The sequence below is a fragment of the Haemaphysalis longicornis genome, unplaced genomic scaffold (genome assembly GCF_048455015.1).
Source record: "Haemaphysalis longicornis isolate Haplotype H1 unplaced genomic scaffold, Haemaphysalis longicornis Haplotype H1 scaffold_6, whole genome shotgun sequence".
Lineage (NCBI taxonomy): Eukaryota > Metazoa > Arthropoda > Arachnida > Ixodida > Ixodidae > Haemaphysalis > Haemaphysalis longicornis.
The window spans coordinates 124662610-124680403 of NW_027526407.1; the positions used below are offsets into that span (position 1 = coordinate 124662610).

General features: G+C 46.3%; 1 long non-coding RNA gene across 1 annotated transcript in view; it reads right to left on the reverse strand.

Annotated features, from left to right (window-relative positions):
- Positions 1 to 10239, reverse strand: part of LOC144141927 (uncharacterized) — a 55353-nt gene extending 45114 nt beyond the window's left edge. The window contains exon 1 of the long non-coding RNA XR_013316753.1: positions 10136 to 10239. This is a non-coding gene — a long non-coding RNA (uncharacterized LOC144141927). The remainder of the gene's footprint in view (positions 1 to 10135) is intronic.
- Between the last annotated feature and the right edge of the window lie 7555 nt (positions 10240 to 17794).

The following is a 17794-nucleotide window of genomic DNA, read 5'->3' on the forward strand; positions in this document are numbered from 1 at the left end:
ATGAACGTCTAGCGCTTAAGAGATTCACGGGGACAGCTTGCATTACAGAAAGCGTTTTTTCAGGATGCAGGCAAAAAATGCAACGAACGGTAATCCTAAAAAGCGTTGACGTAAATCAACTGAGTAGTGAACACACGTCTCTTCGCCCAATGTTGTTTGTTTCGCCCCAGAGCTCGAGGACACCATCGAGTCTGGACCGCCTATGTCATGAACACAAACACGAAGGCTACATCAAGAGTTTTGTGTCCAATATATACGTACAATTGCTTGCCACCAGCGTTAATCGCCATGGCTAGCAGATATACCTGTAATAAATCCAGAAACAAAAAATTTTCCGACCTCAAGAAAGTTATGGTGTCATGTCGTACCGAATGCAAGGGTTTGAGCTCACGAACTTGCACGCATAATATTTTTACCATGCGTGAATTTTAAAACTCTGAATGCTAATGAAATCAGAGTCCATCTCAGCCCGCGTAAATTCTCAGCAGGAGAAAGTTGTGAATCCATTTGAGCTTTTAATTCATTTCCAGTTTTCAATCCATGTTGAGTTCTGAGTTCATTTTCAGTTTTGATACGCTTTCAGGTTTGAGTACATTTTCAGTTTTGAGTCTTTTTGAATTTGAGTACATTTTGAGTTGGAGTAAGTTTTTATTTTGAGTACATTTCGATTGTAAGTACAGTCTAAGTTTTGAGTACATTTCGAGTTCCAGTACGTTTTGAGTTTTAGAACATTTTGAGTACTAAGTACATTTCGAGTTTGAGTACATTTTGAGTTTGAGTACATTTCGAGTTTTGAGTTCATTTTGAGTACTGAGTACATTTTGAGTTGGATTACATTTAGAGTTCTGAGTACTTTTTGAGTTTGAGTACACTTTGATTTGAGTACTAAGTAAATTTTGAGTTTGAGTACATTTTGAGTTTGAGTGCACTTTTAGTTTAGTACAATTTGAGTTTTAAGTCCGAGTGAGTTCTGAGTTTTGCGCTCACTGTGAGTCTGAGTTTCAGTGAGCGCAGATGTGCTGCTGAGCATTCATTCTGGGTTTGAGTGAGTGGTGATTCGAAAAAAAAATTCCGAGTTTGAGTGAGCTGCGCGAACTTTGCCGATGTACACTCCGCCGCTTTTCAATATTCTCAGTTTACCCACGAAGACTGCAGAAAGTGCTTGAGGACTGCTTTGGCACCAATTAATTTTCTGGAAACCCTTATTAGTCAGCTACCTACACTGTGTAAGTATGGGTGACATGTATAAATGCAGCTCCTACTTTGTACTCTCCGCAACACATAGACCTTCCTTCCTATAAAATTGCTTAAGCGCAAGCGTGCCCCGTATAACGAACTGACATCCGCCGTTTCGTCGTCAAGGGCATTAATTCCGGGGACGATCCGGGCAGCCACCGAGATAACATCAGGTGGGAAACGGATAAAGTGCTGCTTGTGCGGTATACGGGATCTGCACGCACCTTTCTCGTTACGTTACTCGGCCCACTGGAGCCCCAAAACCAGATTTTTTTAATGGTTGTGTCCTCCGACACACTCCTTTACAAGCAGGGGTGGTGCACTGCTACGTTTGCTTTCGTAGAGCCCACATAAGCTCTACATGTCTGTGCCCAAAACCGGATTGTAAGCAGATCTATACTACTTTACCCCAACAGCCAAAGTTCAAGTGTGGTGTCTTTCGCTATGATGATCATAAGATTATTGATAAAGGCTGCCTAACCAAAAGCAAGGCAACGCGTGCGAACCGTTGTGCATGGCGTGCTCGTTTTTAGGCCACAGCCAACCTCAACGTTCAACAATTTTCACTGTTTGGAGGAAGAAGATCAGGATGCAGTGCAGAAGGGGGGCTTCGTGGCCGGCATATCGATACGCTGTTCGAGGTTTACGCCGTCGCCGGATAGTGTTTCTCAGACGCCCTTGTCTCTTGAGGAGGATGAGCTTGTGGCCGTAGATCACCAGCTGGCTTTGCTGCATGTTGAAATAAGGAAACGCAGCCAGCGAAGGCCTCAATTAACACGCCAGGGGCAGAACTTGCAACACCCACCTTGTCTACCCCGTCTTTTCTCCAAGTCTCATCATTATCCCCTGTATACGACTGACCTTCCTTCTCAGCCTGCCTCCTCTACTCAGGCTGACAAGGAGCTTCTCCACATTGTGGTAAACCAGCTACAGGCACTGGTTTGTGTACTGGCCAGAAAACTTCAACTAGTACGCTACTATGCCTGAGCCTCAACAATATTGTCACGGGACGCCTAGGCGGCCAATGCCCAGTCGTGGCTCATCAAAGAAGACGACGAGACCGACGAATAAGTGGCTGGCTCGCAGCGCACGTTGTTATGGCCGCATTGTAAATTCTGTAAATAGATCGTTCCTCATCCTTCAACATCGTTCGAGTCATTGGCTCTGCCGCCACGTTACATTTGTTGGAGAGTGCGGGTCGTCATCCCTCTCCTGGGCCGAGCTTCACTCCTCATTGGCACCACTGGAATCATCGAGGGTGTGTGAACCGCGTCGGGCAGCCCCAGCCCCACCGCTACAAGAACTCGACGACGTCCCCCCGCCCCGTGTCCCAAGCCCGTGACGAGCCGATCTTAGGACGACGTTTGACCTGACGACGACGACGACGTATCCCGAGCCCTGTGGTCCGACGTGGTAGCAAGCCCAAACCGGTTCGTCATTCCTTTGTGGGCGCGTCGCTGCTCTGCGCCGGAGCTCACTAAACCCATCTCATACATCCGTGGTGGCAAGAGCTTCACTGTACATTCTCATGACATCGTTCACCTTCACCGAGCTTATCATGCTACTGCGGCCTCGACCGGGACGGTCGCCTTCGAGGAAAGGGGCATTTTACGCCATCAAAGGCGATGAAGACAGCGGCCGCATGTGGCGTCACAAACAAGCATCTGCGACGACAACGAAGCTTTGTGGGGCATGCTGTCTGGCATGCGTGTTCCCAAATTGGTCCTCTGCGTCCCTATCGTCACCGCGCTGCAGCTTCGACCGGGACGGTCGCCCTCGACCGGGGGGGTAATGTCACGGGACACCTAGGCGGCCAATGCCCCGTCGTGGCTCATCACAGAAGATGACGAGGCCGATGAATAAGTGGCTGGCTCGCAGCGCGCGCTGTTATGGCGGCATTGCAAATTCTGTACATAGATCGTTCATCATCCTTCAACATCGTTCGAGTCATTGGCTCTGCCGCCAAGTTACAATATATTGTTCAGCAAAACTGACGGGTTCTCTCTACAACAATTGGAGGGATGCGTGATAGGCTACGTCTGGGAAAGCTCCATGCCTGGGCTTTCTTGCTTCAGGAGACAAAATCACTCTCGGACGGCCGCAATTTATGGCATACGCTGAGCCAACCGTTCCAGATCGGCGGTGCAGCTCAAATTCTACTCTTCCGTGCAAGGCGGCAACTTATGTTCTATCTCTGTTTCGTAAATACCCTATAGCACTATCCTCGTGGTGTACAGAATGGTTTGAAGGGGAGGCGGTAAGAGTGCAGCTTCCGCGTTGTCCGGTGAAACTGGTGTCGTTCTACGAGCGCCCTTCTAGTGGTTGTGGAACCCGCCTGCGGCTCGTTTGGCATACCCAACTACGGCGAAATAACCCTAGGTGCCCCATTCTTGTTTACGGAGACTTCACTTCTGCTCACTGTGACTGAGGATACCCGTTTCACCGAATCCAGCTTTACACTTCTAAATGGGATTACTAGCCCAACACGATGGTGTACGCCCGTACTGATGCCCCCCGATTCACCTGCCCTGTAGTAGTGGCTGGGTATGCAAGTGGTCTTTGGGTATTGCGAAGCGGACTGTTGCGGCAGCGATCCCCACCCCATTCGCATCGCTCTGATGCCGAAGTCGACGGGTGGCCTTCGTCGGCGGTGCACTGTGCTGAACTGGGATACCTTCCAATCTAATTTTAACGCTCGCATCTCAGCGATCATCCCAGAACCCACCAATCTGCTTTGCAGGTTCCTTTCGTATGCCTTACCCCATACGTGGGGGAGGACACCGGCCCAAAGACCAATTCTGCTCCTGGAGCGCTGGGCCAAACATCAGGAAGCTGAAGTAATTGCTGCTCGGGACTCTTCGTCGATACCAGCCAGGCTACACTACCAGCGCTTCACTGCTGCTGCTAGACGGCACGACAAAAGACTGTCCAGGTAGCGATTGATTGTCTGGTGCGCTCCTCTTGGTCGGTCATCTTTTGCGACGTCTGTCTGGCGAACTTTTTGCGACATGGTATCCTGCAGTCACCCTCCTGAAGCAGCAGCCTGTGCTTGCATCGCATCAAACATGGACACAGGACAATTTCCCACGCTGCTGCCCGGGCCTTGATATCTGCCTTTGATACTGTGTCTCTTGCAATGCCGATTCTGTTTACCTTTCTGAGCAGTGTGGGCTTTCCGTCAACTCATGATGACATTTGTGGAATTCAGTTACCATTCACAATGGCTTAATTCTTGGCCGCGATCATACCAGCTAAACTGTGGACTGCCCTGGATCCCTATGCATTACTGATGAGGTATAAAATATTGATGAACACGCTCTCACGATGCTTCTCGACTCTATAAATCAGGTATGGTTACCCCTGATTCCGGCTTCGGCCAGATATTGCTCCGATCTTAAAGCCGGTGAAACTACCGCACAACTTCGCAACTTGCGACCAATCGCTTTGACGGCGATGCTGTGCAAGCTGTTGGAGTGGAAGTTTGCCACATCTCTTCAGTGGTTGCTTGATACTTTTCAATTGTATCACCTGACCCAAATCGAATTCAATCCACATCTTGGTCGTGAAGATGGCTTGAAATACCAGTCATTTATGGTTTTGTTGGGAGGCCATTCTCGCCGTGTGAGGACTGTACTAGCAACGAACATATGTACGGTGTATGTCAGCGTTAGTATCGCCACAATATTATAAATCCTACTTTGCCTTCGCCTCCCTGACAAAGTCTGTGACTTGAACAACCCTTTCTTCAACACCGGTCATTTTCTATAAGTATCAATGGTAGAGGCTTAGGCTCGTGTACACCAGTTCACCCGTACCAGGTGGCTCTGTTCTGCCTCCACTACTTTTTAAAATTGTCTTGTTGCCGCTAGGTTGGCACCTTCCCACTACGCAAGACTTTTATTTCCACATGTACGCGGATGACATTACTCTAAGATGAGTTCACCCGGACCTGTACTGACAAACAGAGTGTCTTCAGCAAGCCTTACAGACTTCCAGAAATGGCGCCAGAACTTTATACTTACCCCTCTTAAGGGAAGGCTGCTGCGCTTCCCGTCGTAGATGCTTGGAACCGTCGGTCCCTTGCATTATCAACAATCGCACTGCAGTTGAATTGATCCGCCCTTCCCATCGTTGGTCACCTTCGTGTTTTGGGATTGGAGATATCGGCTTCAGGGTCAGCCACTAAGTGGCTCTAAAGCTGCTCGGCAGAAAGCAGCACCACTGCTCCACCTAGTTCACTTCATATCTCAGAAGTCTGGCTGGCCGGCTTAAAGATTGCCTGCCTCCTAGTGTGCTCCGTGGTACAGTCAAGGCTTGTGTACCAGGCACAGTTCGAGCACATGAGGCAATAAGACTGGGACCGGCTGGAGGCTAAAGCCATACCGCCATGCACTCTATTACTGGCCTCACCCACCTAACACCAGTTCCACACCTCCAAACAGAAGCCTGGGTAAACCAACTAGATGAACTCATTCGTCAGCGTCGTACCACACGCCTGCTGAAACGTGCACTGGCCCTAGAGGAAGCACCTCTCGACACGTACATGCACCGCCCTCCGAATACGATGCCAGCCTTTCCCGCGTCAAGGCCACCTTGGCTGTACCATCAGGTGTGGAGAACAAGCTTCTGACAACGCTGAACGTCCGTACCTAGGGCTTTCACCAGCCTCCAGGTGCCATCCTTCATGTACGTGACTGGGCACCTGAGGCGCAACTGCTGGCTATCTAGGCTTGTGTGGAAGCCGGGGCATACGACAACTTCGTCACCACAGCCTTTACGTGTACCAACTACCATGATCTAAATCAGAGCTGTGCGTGCGAATCACTCCGTACACTCTCAAGCCTGCTAGCAGAACTTCCTGCCATTTTGGGGTGGCTGCAGGCGATTGCATCGACTTTGACTGCTAGGGACAAGGCGGAACTTTATACACACTCAATGTCAGCTATTGGGGATTTGCGTGGTGTTGCGCATAGATTATGGACAATTATATATGCCCTGTCCGCGTTTTGCTGGATTCGCGGGGACATGCTTCCTGCCCACACACCGTTGAACGCGCCTGCCACAGGGACCTCCCACGGCCACTACCATTTCTTCAAGTATCTACCATGAAGGAACTACTGGCGGAAAAGGGAACCCTTTGTCGCACTACGCGTTATATACTTCTACCGCGCCGAACTGACCTTATCAGTGGGCGCGCCCGTTTGGAGGAGGTCGTGCTGCGGAGGCTTCCGTTTGGGTTAGCGTTATCCTAAGCAGTTACCACCGCTTGGCCTGCGCAATGTCAAGCGCGGTTTGGGGACACTTCCGCCGTCTGTGTGCTTCCTGCGTCAGATGATGACGTTGAACATTTACTGTGGACTTGCCCAGTCAGGATCCCCAAACCTCCGAAGCACAGGGCTCTACCCTAGCACACCCCTAGATCTCAAGCGTGGGATGTGGGGCCCCAGCATCAGCCTCTTCATAAATATTTGCGCATTGCGGGTGCAGTGTTGTACCTGTGGAAACTTTTTCTTATGCCGTAATCCAATCTTTCTCAAAAAATTCCGTTTGCCCAGTGGAATAAGCATGCTTTGGAATTCGTCCCCTGAGGTATTCTCCCTTTACCCTTACACACGCCTATTCCCAATATAATGTTCAAAAAAGCAATTGTAAACATGCTGTGAATAACATTGCAGAGGTTGGATCTCGGTGTATGACGTTCGTTTTTATAAATTTTGTAATGCTCTTTTTATAGAAAATGGTGGTAGCGGTGGTCCCGTTGTAGAAAGCCTCTAGTATTTTAACGTAATGCTGGTCTATACCCTGATTCCACAGCGGCTGAATGACTGCTGATGTTTCGACAGAGTCAAATGCTTTATCATAATGTATGAAAGCAATATATAGTCTTTGATTAAACACCACGAGCTTTTAGTATCACCTGATTTATCATGTGAATATAGATGATTGCTGAACAGCCTTTTCATGAGGTTGACTGAAATCTAAGGTGGCAGTTTTTCTGTTAGTGATTACTTTTGTAACTACGATGTTGATGACTGACAGTAAGCTGATTGCCCTGTATGTATTAATGCCATCAATCTCAGTTTCCTCGTGAATAAGGGTGATGTTCACGTTTTTCTAAGGTTACGGTACACACACGGTCATTATATTTTGCCTATTCAGGTTTGGCAGTTTTTCAAGTACAATTTCTTCGCCATCTATCACGTCTGCTGTTATGCAATCTTTTGCAGGTGCTTTTCCCACTTTCATTTCTTTTAAAGCCCTGAAAGGCCTTCTCATACGGAAGCAGTGCCAATTCGTTGGTAAGGCATCTTTTAATCCCATATCTACCCGCAAGGCCTGGATTCGCTACCCACTGTAGACACGCGATTGCCTTCACATTCTTCCCTGTTTTAAATATAAAAAAATACAACAATTAACTGCACAATATTGCAACAAAAGCCCTAAATTTGCTCGCTGCCTCTGTCGACATCATTGGTGGTGAGCGGGAACACGAGCGTCGCTGCGAAGTGCGGCTCTGTGATGTCCGCCTAGGAACTCTCGCATTCGTCGTCTCCTTCACTCGGGCTTTCTCTTTCTTGTGTTTCTTTGCGCTCGTTTGACTCTTGATTTTCATCCGCACCAGTTTTTGCGTGTGCGTATTTTCTATCATATTAAAAGACTTAATATTGCAAACAGCGTGTCATTTAGAGTATAGTCCTTGATACCGCCTCGGAAGAAACGTTGCCGGTGTCTCGCCATTTATTGGGATGCAGGTCCTCTGCTGAGCGTGAAGAGTCGGAGCTAGGCATCAGCTTCTGTGTTTAGCAATCTTTAGAACCAATGGAACAAACAGGCAGCTGCTGATAACCAACAACAGCGAAAATGCAAGTCCAAAACTAATTCCAGGCCTTCCGGGCTGTCGGCTTTGCACGAAGGCATTAAGATTCCCAGTAATTGTGTGTAAGATCCAAGTTTTTTCAACCTTGCCGAACGCACGAAAGTATTATATTACATCACTTTATTTTGTCATGCTTTGCCTTACGCCGACATGGGCTTGGGACCGCAAAAAATATAGGTTGGGTTCTGAATAACATACTGTGCATATAGGCGCGTGCTGCTTTTTTACCAAGTTGCTAATCAGCATGCATACTTGTTGATCAAAACGGATAACGTGTACGCTAAAAATTTAGTAACACTGTTTGTTCAGACCTGGAGGGATAGTTTGGTACCGTTTCCATAGCTATATCTTCCCAATATCAAGATATGTGTGATAGGAAAACTGCACTCAAGAGGAGAAAGCTTTATTTAGAAGTAGAATTGATCTGGTTGTTGCACGGGGTTCTCTGTCCCGGACTAGCAAGTAAAAGCAATTTTATTTAATTCAACGAACGTCATCCCCAGTTATCAAGGATTTGTTGTTAACCCCTTAAAGGGCAGGAAAACAACTAAGAGTTGCTTCGACCTATTCATTCGTTTCGCTTCATGTTCTACAAGAAAGTTGCGTGTAAATTATTTATTGCGTTCGTTCGGGAGAATACCAAGCCTTAAACACCGTATTCATGTCATAATGGTTCGGGTTAATAGTCAGTTCGTCATGACAATGTTGGTTACGATAGATATTGAGAGCCCAAAAGCCGCCTTCAAGCCTTCAGGACAACGTTGTCTGGGCCGTTTCGCGGTGCCTTCTGTTTGCATTTGCATGTGAATAAACTTCTTACCCACAGCCATAATGAAAGCCAGTTTGTGAAGGAAATATATTAATAATAATAGAATAATATTATAATAATAGTAATATTTGATTAAGATATTGAATTTACCTTTCATCAAGAATACATAAAAGATGTATGCCTAAAGCCTGAAGAAAATATTTGGGCGAATTTTGTGAGCCTCCTAACACCCCCAAACCTCCTAATAAGATGTTTGAGATGGCGCAGAAAAATTTGTGTTGAACACAGAAAAAGAAAAAAAACTTTCACACGATGCATGGGACCACCGAAAGAAATAGAAGACACCCGTTTTATTTCCTGCTCAGAAGACTTGCGTGTAGGGGCCCCCAGCCTAATGCGTTGCATTAGACTGTTGATTATTCATAAGAGCATGTCAAAAGTAGACAAAGAGGCCTACGCATTTTGAGTACTTATCTACGAGCGCTGAGCTCTCAACCTCTCAAATGAGCTAGAAAGTACCTCGTAAACACGATCATTTGACCAATTCTCTGAAGAAAGTTGTTCTCTCACTGCTCGTGTGTTCCAAACTTTGGTGGTATAAAGCTTCAAATTATTCAGTGGGGTCATAAGCTGGAAAAATAATTGAATTGCTGGGTATTTTCTACTGCATCAAAGCGGGCGATTTCTAGCACAGGCGCTGTGGCCCCTCAGAAGCGGTGTGTAGCTGACGATAGAGGCGCGACTCCCTAAGCTGACGTAAAAGCCAGGGGCCCACTCAAACATCTCTCCATCAATAGACTGCCGACCTTTTCTTGTGTTTTCATCTGTCCACAAATTGTTTCGCCACAAAATAGTTTTATGGCAACGAATAACACTTTTATTTGCCTAATGTTTGAGACCGTAAAAATTGTTTTTTCAGCCTTCTATTTATTTTTTGCATAGAAAATAAAGCTGCCTATATTGGTCCACCGGTGTGCGTATTTCTGAAAAGGTTTCGGTTGCCTGCAGTAACATCAGTCGAAATTTATCAGAAAAAAGGAGGGGTACTTTGGTTTATTGAATATGCTTTACGTTTAATTTTTATACTAATTTCAGGCAATACTTTTTTGTCCCTCGGCAAAGTTATCGACGCCTAAATAAACTTTTAGAGAATGTTAACTTTGCGCGATGCCTTTTCGTTCTGCTTTTGAGTGGTAAACGTAAGACTGCCGTGTGAATAAAACAAAATAAACCCCACAAGCAGCAATTCTTACCTCTCTTATATTTACCGGGGAGAAACATACGCCCTCAGGATAACTTAGAAGGGTTTCAGAAACACATGATAAAGGAAATAAAAAAGCCAACAATAGTTTTTGGCCACCCATCGTTTCTGGCCTAAGAAGCGACCCGGCGCTTTTTATACAGCAGCAGTCAATTCTCTTTGAAATATAGGTAGTTGACATTAAAACGATATGAATAAGTCATTGGCCAAAGAGAAGCCGTGCGTCATACTCAGCTTTTTATATTTAGTTTTCTTTGCAGGGTAAAGGGGAATTTCTGCGAAAAAAACATGTACTCGGTTTACTTTATCAAGCGGTTCTAGTGATTTTGAAGGAGCAAGCATTGTTAGCACAGGAAGTCAATAATAAATTTTGTATTGAAATCAGTCTTGAATTGAACAGGACTCAAAACTACAGCAGAGTAAGATGCATAAAAAGCTTCAATAGGAACAGGCACTTGGTTTAACTCTAACCGAGCATCTCGAGCGACAAAAGCTCTATTGTCTTTTCTGCATAGCACAGCACTACTTCGGTCTATTTAAGCAGGACTACATCAATAAGCACATAATTTTCGTCAGCGTCATTATCATCATCTCCTCATTGATTTCACTTTTTTCATACATTTGGTGTAGCAAACAAACCCCCTTGGCCAGGCTATCCTCACCAGTATCATTAGGACTATTATGTCTCTCTCACAGGCATTTAAGATGTGCTACTAAGAATAAAAATGTCTTCTTCCACAAAGGATACACACATATTGCAAAATGCACCGATTCATTGACAATGTCTTAAGAAGGCGACCTCGGGTGTCACAGTGAAACTTCATAAGTGTGCCGTGTCACACCGAGAACATTATACTTACCTTTTAAACGAAAGCAATTGATCGACTTGACATCACATATTACAAAGAGGAGATAATGGTACTACCACTCGTGCTGAGAATTTCAACTACAAAATTTTGTCATATGCGGGTTTTGAACATTTTTAGATAGAGACAGAATAAACATCTTTTATTTTGAGCTTAATGGTGCAGAATCGTGAGAGCATAGGGGGGGGGGGGCGTCCGTTAGTCGGATATGCCATGGACCTTGCTGGCTGCTCTTGCCCTCTCTATCAGCATGAGCTGGGTTTAAAGGTCCGAGCTAACAGCCGGTCCACCCCCTCCTGGTACGTGGAATGGGGATTGGGTGTGAGGGTTGGGGATTGTTGACACACCCAAACCAGACGGTACAAGGTGCCTGTCAGGGGGGAAAAGTTGCAGGTAGTATGTTACTGGGTGAGATAGATGTGGTTGAGGCTGTGTCAGTGCCGGTAGGAGCTGGTCTGTACGCACCGGAGTGTTGTCGCCTCGGCTGTGGAAAGGAGAAAGTTGGGTAGAAGGAACCGCTAACGTTCGTGTATAAAGTGAGGGAGAATGTCCGCATAGCCATTTAGTGTGTGTGTGGGGGGGGGGGGGCTCTCCGTGTGTGTGTGTGTGTGTCCAGGGGGCTCAGGGTGTGTACTCCGGCAGCGGCGTGCGCCGCCTCATTTCCGTCGAGAGACTTGCCTCCAGGGGCCAAAAGAATATGGCTCTCGGGTAGCTGCGGGATGGTAATAAGGATCTTGAGGGCGAAGGGTGATATGCGGGCGACCTTGTAGTTGGGGCATGGAACTTGCGAGTGCGTAATGACTGCGACGTATTCGCTGTATCTTGTGGCTGGTGGGGCGATAACCATTTCCCTTGCGGCGTTTGTAAAGGTGGTGCATATTTTCCTGGCTGTGAGTTCGGTACGCTGGTTGTCCATAACAGCGACTGCGTGGGCGGGTTTTCGTGCGTAGCGTGCACCGTCCGTGCCTTGTGTCGTATGGTTCCATGCATGCTTCTTCTTAACCGCATCGAGCAGTGTAATGGTGTCTCGTCCGCTAGGTGTGAGCTTGAGATGGGTGGTTTGGTAACAGCGATGATATTCGTGAAATTTTTCCAGCAAATTGTGCTTGGCTGTCAAGGGTGGTAGGCGTAGGGCGAGTTTGTAGGCTTTGCGGATGAAAGCATTGACTTTTTCTTTTTCCACGGATTCAAGAGCCTGGTATGGTGTTCCGTAATAAAGAAGACTGATCAGTATTGCTTGGGTATTCTTAGAGTGTCCTTCTCCTGAAAACCTAAGCGGCAGTTGGCGATGCGTCCAACGAGGTGTGTTAGTTGTGTGAGGGTGCGTTTAATGCAGTAAGGTTTGAGACACGCTTCCATTTTTCGGTATGCTGAGACGGAGTGTGTGGAGGTGGGGACTGTGGGTATTGCTAGGTGTTTGATGGTTACTCGGGATCGGGGAGCTGGTCTGTTTGTTTTTGTAGTGCGGGCACAGAGCGTGAGCAGGGCTGATTTTTCTTGGGCGCATTCCAGTGCACGAGCTCGGACGTATGTTTGAGTGACGTGCATGGCTTGCTGAAGTGCGTCTCTTGTTTGGCGCCGGTGCCGCCGGTGGGCACCCACAAGGTGAAGTCGTCAGTGTAACGTGCATGGCGTAAATTGGGGATTGCTGCGAGAAGCGGTGGCAGATCTTTCATAGCTAAGTTGAATAGTAGACGTGAAATGACGGATCCTTCTGGGGTCCCCTTTGGTGCCATTGGGAATGGATTGGAACAGTTGATGCCCCATTTCTATCGTTGCCGTGCAGTTAGAAATTATGCTACGTGGGAAAATATACGTTCGCCGCCGTTGCTAGAGGCAAGACCTTGCAAGCTAGCATGGTGCATTACGTTATCAAATGCTCCTGTTATGTCTTGCGCTAGTATTGACTTTTTGGTCTCATTGTTCAGGGTATTCGCAACGTAGTCTTATCTGAAATAGGAGGTCCTGTGCCGATGAGTGTGGGCGAAAGCCGTACATTCTGTGTGGGAAGTACCCGTTTTTTTCGATGTGGGGTGACAGCCTGCTGTACACCAGGTGTTCGAGCAGTTTTTTGACACAGAAACTAGGATAGATGGGGTGAAGGTTCTATGTAATTATCGATATCTTGGGCTTCGGTATGAGGGTGATTTCGGCGCTCCTCCGTTCTGGGGGGAGGGTTCCAGCCTTCCAATGTGAGTTGAAAAATTCCACAACGTTTTCGAGCGGAATGTAATCAAGGTTCCAAACGAGCATCTTGGGTGTCCGGTCTTTTCCAGGGGCTGTGTTCCGGTTTAGATGGTGAACCGCTGCTTCTATTTCCGCCATGGAAAAAGGTGCGTCTATGTCTGGATTGGGTTTTTCCGTGTATGATAGAAGTGTCAGAGTAGTAGCGGGATTCGGTGCTTTAAGCGGTAGCTGAAGCTCTCGCAATAGATCGGATTGTGTACGCTGATAATATGTATGCGGTGCTTCAGATAGTGTTGTGAGGAGGATTTGGAGTCCTCGCTGCCTAATAAGGATCGGAGTAAGTGCCAGTTGCGTGGGGTGCCGACGGTGCCTTGAAGTTGGTTGGAGAACTCTGTCCAGTTTTGTTGGCTAAGTTGTTTGGCGTGCGCATCTGCCTCTGTTGGAATTTGAGCAGTGTGGATGCGATGTTTCTTATTTGTTTTTTTCCTTTTCCACATCCGAAGCATGCCTTGTCGGACATCCCAAAGTTGGAGCAGGTGTGAGTCAGTGGCTGGGCTTTCTTGGGTTAGTGTACTTTCTTTCTTGTGGTTCTTGGCCGCGTCAATTAACCGTAGGACACAGTCATCTAGGTTAGTGACGGTGTCCGCAGGGTTGTCGTCTCCAAAGTCGCTCCAATTAGTGCTTTTGCGTTGCCGATGCGTCGATTAGCGTGTCTTTCGTGCGCAGTTTCCAGTTGTATAATATGGTGACCGCTGCCGAGTGTTTCGTCAAGTTGCCCCCACGTGAGGTCAGGAGTGGTGTTTGGGGAGACGGTGTTACCAATTCTTGTAGGAAGATCTCGAATGTTACCCAAATGTAGAAGGTTCTGCAGTGTTCCGTTATACAGTGTTTTGTCTTTCTTGGTGTCCTTGAGGTATTCCAACGCCGTATGTTTGGCATTGAATTTGCCAAGAACGATTATATTTTTTCGCGGGTGCGCTTCCGCACGGTTTTAAGACGTTCGTCGGTGCCGGTAAGGGGTTTGTTTGGGGGGCTGTATATCTTAAGTACAAATAAACGGGCTTTAGTTTTCTTGCTTGAAATAATTTCTACAAATGCTTAGTCAATTAAAGTTGGCAAAGTGTAGACTTGGACAGTTCAGATTGCCCGCACAACGATAGCGGTAAAAGTCCCACGTTGCTGATGTTGTTAAAGAACACCAAAGGCTGAATAAATATTCGTTTAACTAACCCTACCGTTATTTTGTTGCCATTGCCGCTACTGCTCCAAGAAGAAAGATCAGTTTTTTTGTTGAGAAATATCTAAATACACATTCAATTCCTCTCCCACCTTTATTAAATTTTTTGTAAAATACACTTAGCGTCACAAAGTGGGAGTGAGCACCAGGTGTTGTAGAGAGCGTTAGCTGTCGGTGTTTGAATAGCCTCCCTAGCAAGACGCTCTCACCTGGCAACAATGGCTTTGACGTCTCCAAGAAACGGCCGACACCGACAACTTTTTTGTGGGCGATAACGTTCTCGCTATAAATAGCTAGCAAATCTGCTGCCTCAATAGCGTGTGTATTATATCGGCACCGAAAGCGATCAATAAGAGCGACATTTTTCTAATCCTTAGTGTCCCTTCATAAAACCTTAATTCTCAATCATAGAATCACTCGCTAACGCATACTCCATCATCTTACAACACAATTTCACATCGGTGTAATAGTTTCAAAAGCAAACCACTGGGACTCGAATATTTTATCGCCGTTGCCCCGATACCATTGAATTCGCACCTAGAATACAGCCAATGTCTGCTATCTGCTACAAGCATGCATTGGAAATATTCGAAAGGTTGTTCAGGAGATCCCGAAAGATTCGTACGTTGAGGTGGCCATTCACCGCGTTAAACTACCCTTCCAAGATACGTAAACCGAAAGGGTAACAATTAAACTCTTCATCTGTGAAAAACAAATGTACCACAATCGCAGAAGCCGCACATTCGCAATTGCTTTCAGTACTGCTCTCAGTACTGGTAAATATTCAGCTAGTAGTTTTCCCGGCTGCTGCCTTGTTGCCATTACACCAGTGGCATCATAGCACCTTGAGCCATCTGTATTCAACAATGCTTCATTACCCACGTGAACACTGCATTCTAGATTCTCTTCCGATTCATTTTGGACATTTTAACACATGACGTGGGACTTCTGCTGCAGTTCATTTTTATCACTAGCCCTTCCCTATAAGAAGCAGGGGGTGGCACGCCTTCAAACCATCACCTTATTATTGTTCGCATTAGCGTCGTCAAACCATGCTAGTTTGGTGTAGGAAACTTTTCACCATACATCCTGCCGTAATATGTGTACATATAAAGGAATAAATAAACGAAAAATGATTCTGGCTAGCAGTGATGATTCCGGGGCTCCTGGACTGAAAAGGCGTCGCTTCGTACACAGTCCCAACAACCGTTCCTTCAAACGGTGTTTATTCTTTCGCTTTCGCTTCTCCCTGTGGAGGTGACTGACCAACGGGGTTGATAATAGCAAGCCCGGGTACTTCTCCAAATGGTTATGACGTCTCGGAAATAACGAGTTTCTGGACACACTCCGCAATTGCGTGGATCTTCCCACTACCCCAATGCAAGCAATGAAAACATGAAAACGTTTAGCTTGATTTATCAAGAAAGTCTTTTCAGTGCTGAAAGAACAGATTCGCTAAATCACGATGAATACACCGGCGGGATGCTTGGTACAGGGCGTTAAGAAAAATAACAGAATAGTTACGGAGCAGTGTGTATGCAAACACTCAATTACGCCACATCTAAGACGAATGCCCGTTTTCAGTTGTCATTTCCCGATACACTATATCAATATATCGAATCCAACAAAAGGTTTAGGTTTGCGGTATCTTGGCGCTATTTATGCTCTCCAAGTGAACGATGGAGGTACAGAAAAGCACTTTTGCTAATAAAGGTTCGGGTGGTGGAAAACGTTCTGGGAATAAGACCGCGAAAGCATATTTACACCTCTTATTGTTCCACTTTTCAACAGTTTTATTTCGTTAGGCCGCGCTTAGCAGCTTTAGGGTATGTTGGCCGGAGGCGGGTGCATCCTTCACCAAAAATCTCGAAGATATCGCGTATTTCAGCATCAGCCTAAGCACTTTAGCATGATATCGAGTGAACAATGTCCATTCAACAGGTTGTCAAGTAGGACGAATTCATACGTTTCACAAAAACATTGAAAATTGTCGTTGACGTGTTTAGTTTGAGTCAAAGCGGCAAGGGGATTCAAGAGCATGGCACTTTTCTTGCAAGCTGTTTTCTGAGACGGAAGAGTCCATTTTGGAGCGTTCAACGTGGTCACATGTAGGTGGTAGTCAATTGAATTTCCGGCGTGCTAGAACCGGATGCTTTCTGCTGCTTTTGATGAAGAAATAATCAAGAATTTGGCTTTTTATGAAAGCATACGTCAAACATTCAATTTTATCTGAAGCGCTGTTCAGCTGCTTGAAAATGCTCAGTTCAGGTAGGGTCTCATGGAGCAGACACGAAAGAAGGGAAATACATCCGGCTGGGTAGATTACCACCGAAACGACTGTAGGTACTGGATACGGCGGGTTGACGAGTGCCGCTTTCCAATTCAGCCGAATAAGGGGCGGCGACGGGTAATAGTTTGCTGGGCTGCCCAGTTTCACCTGCGCTACCAGACGCATCTCCTCACCCCGGCAGGCTGCTTTGACATACCTCCCTTGAGAAAAGTATGAAACCTCAGCTTGCGGCCCTGGGAAGCCTTTATGGGAAGGGGGCTTTGCAGTTGAAGATTTTATTTTCCAGTAAATATTTCCTACAAGTTCGGGAGAAAGCGGGTGTGTATGTCTTTGGCGCAAATTAAGTTTCTGAAGTTACAGCTGTCTGTCGGGTTGTCCCGTGCTGCTTATTTCACTCAGGTCTTTCTGCCGCGTAATCAGTACATACCGTTCCCGAGCCGTAATCGGCGCGGGTACAGTATATGCACGCTTTGTTAAACAAAGCGTTCATTGGCACATTCAGGATGTTTTGAACTGTTGAACAGAAAGAAAATAACTTTACGGGGTACTTCTGCATTGTTGTTGTTGGGCGTGATTCTGCACACAGCTTCATCCTCCTTAAACTCCATCAGTTCGGGAGCTCCCTCGTTACGGTTGGTGTAGCCATGATGTGCAGCTGAGCCATTCTTTGTCTCAGTGAGCAGCTTTGTACCACCCTTTTGGCAATTTATATCGATAAAAATTTGTGAGATTTTTCTTTCTTCAAATAAACGAGTTCCCAATGAAGCTATAAAGAAAATTTTATACAATGTATACTTACTATGAGTTAACTGAGTTTTCCTAAATGAAGGAATCTAGTGACGAGAAAGGGATAGCAATTGTCCAACTTAAGGAAACTGGCGGTTAAAAGTGAACGAAAGAAGCGTTCTCTTCATCCTCTTTTCAGGAACCAATCAGATCTTTTTTCGAGGGAAGGCGATTGAATATACCATCTGGCGTTCGAATAACAGAAGAACTGGGGTACTTTCTTGCAGGAGCTGGAGCTTCAAACAGGAGCTTCCTGCCAATTTGACAAAAATAAATCGCAAAAGA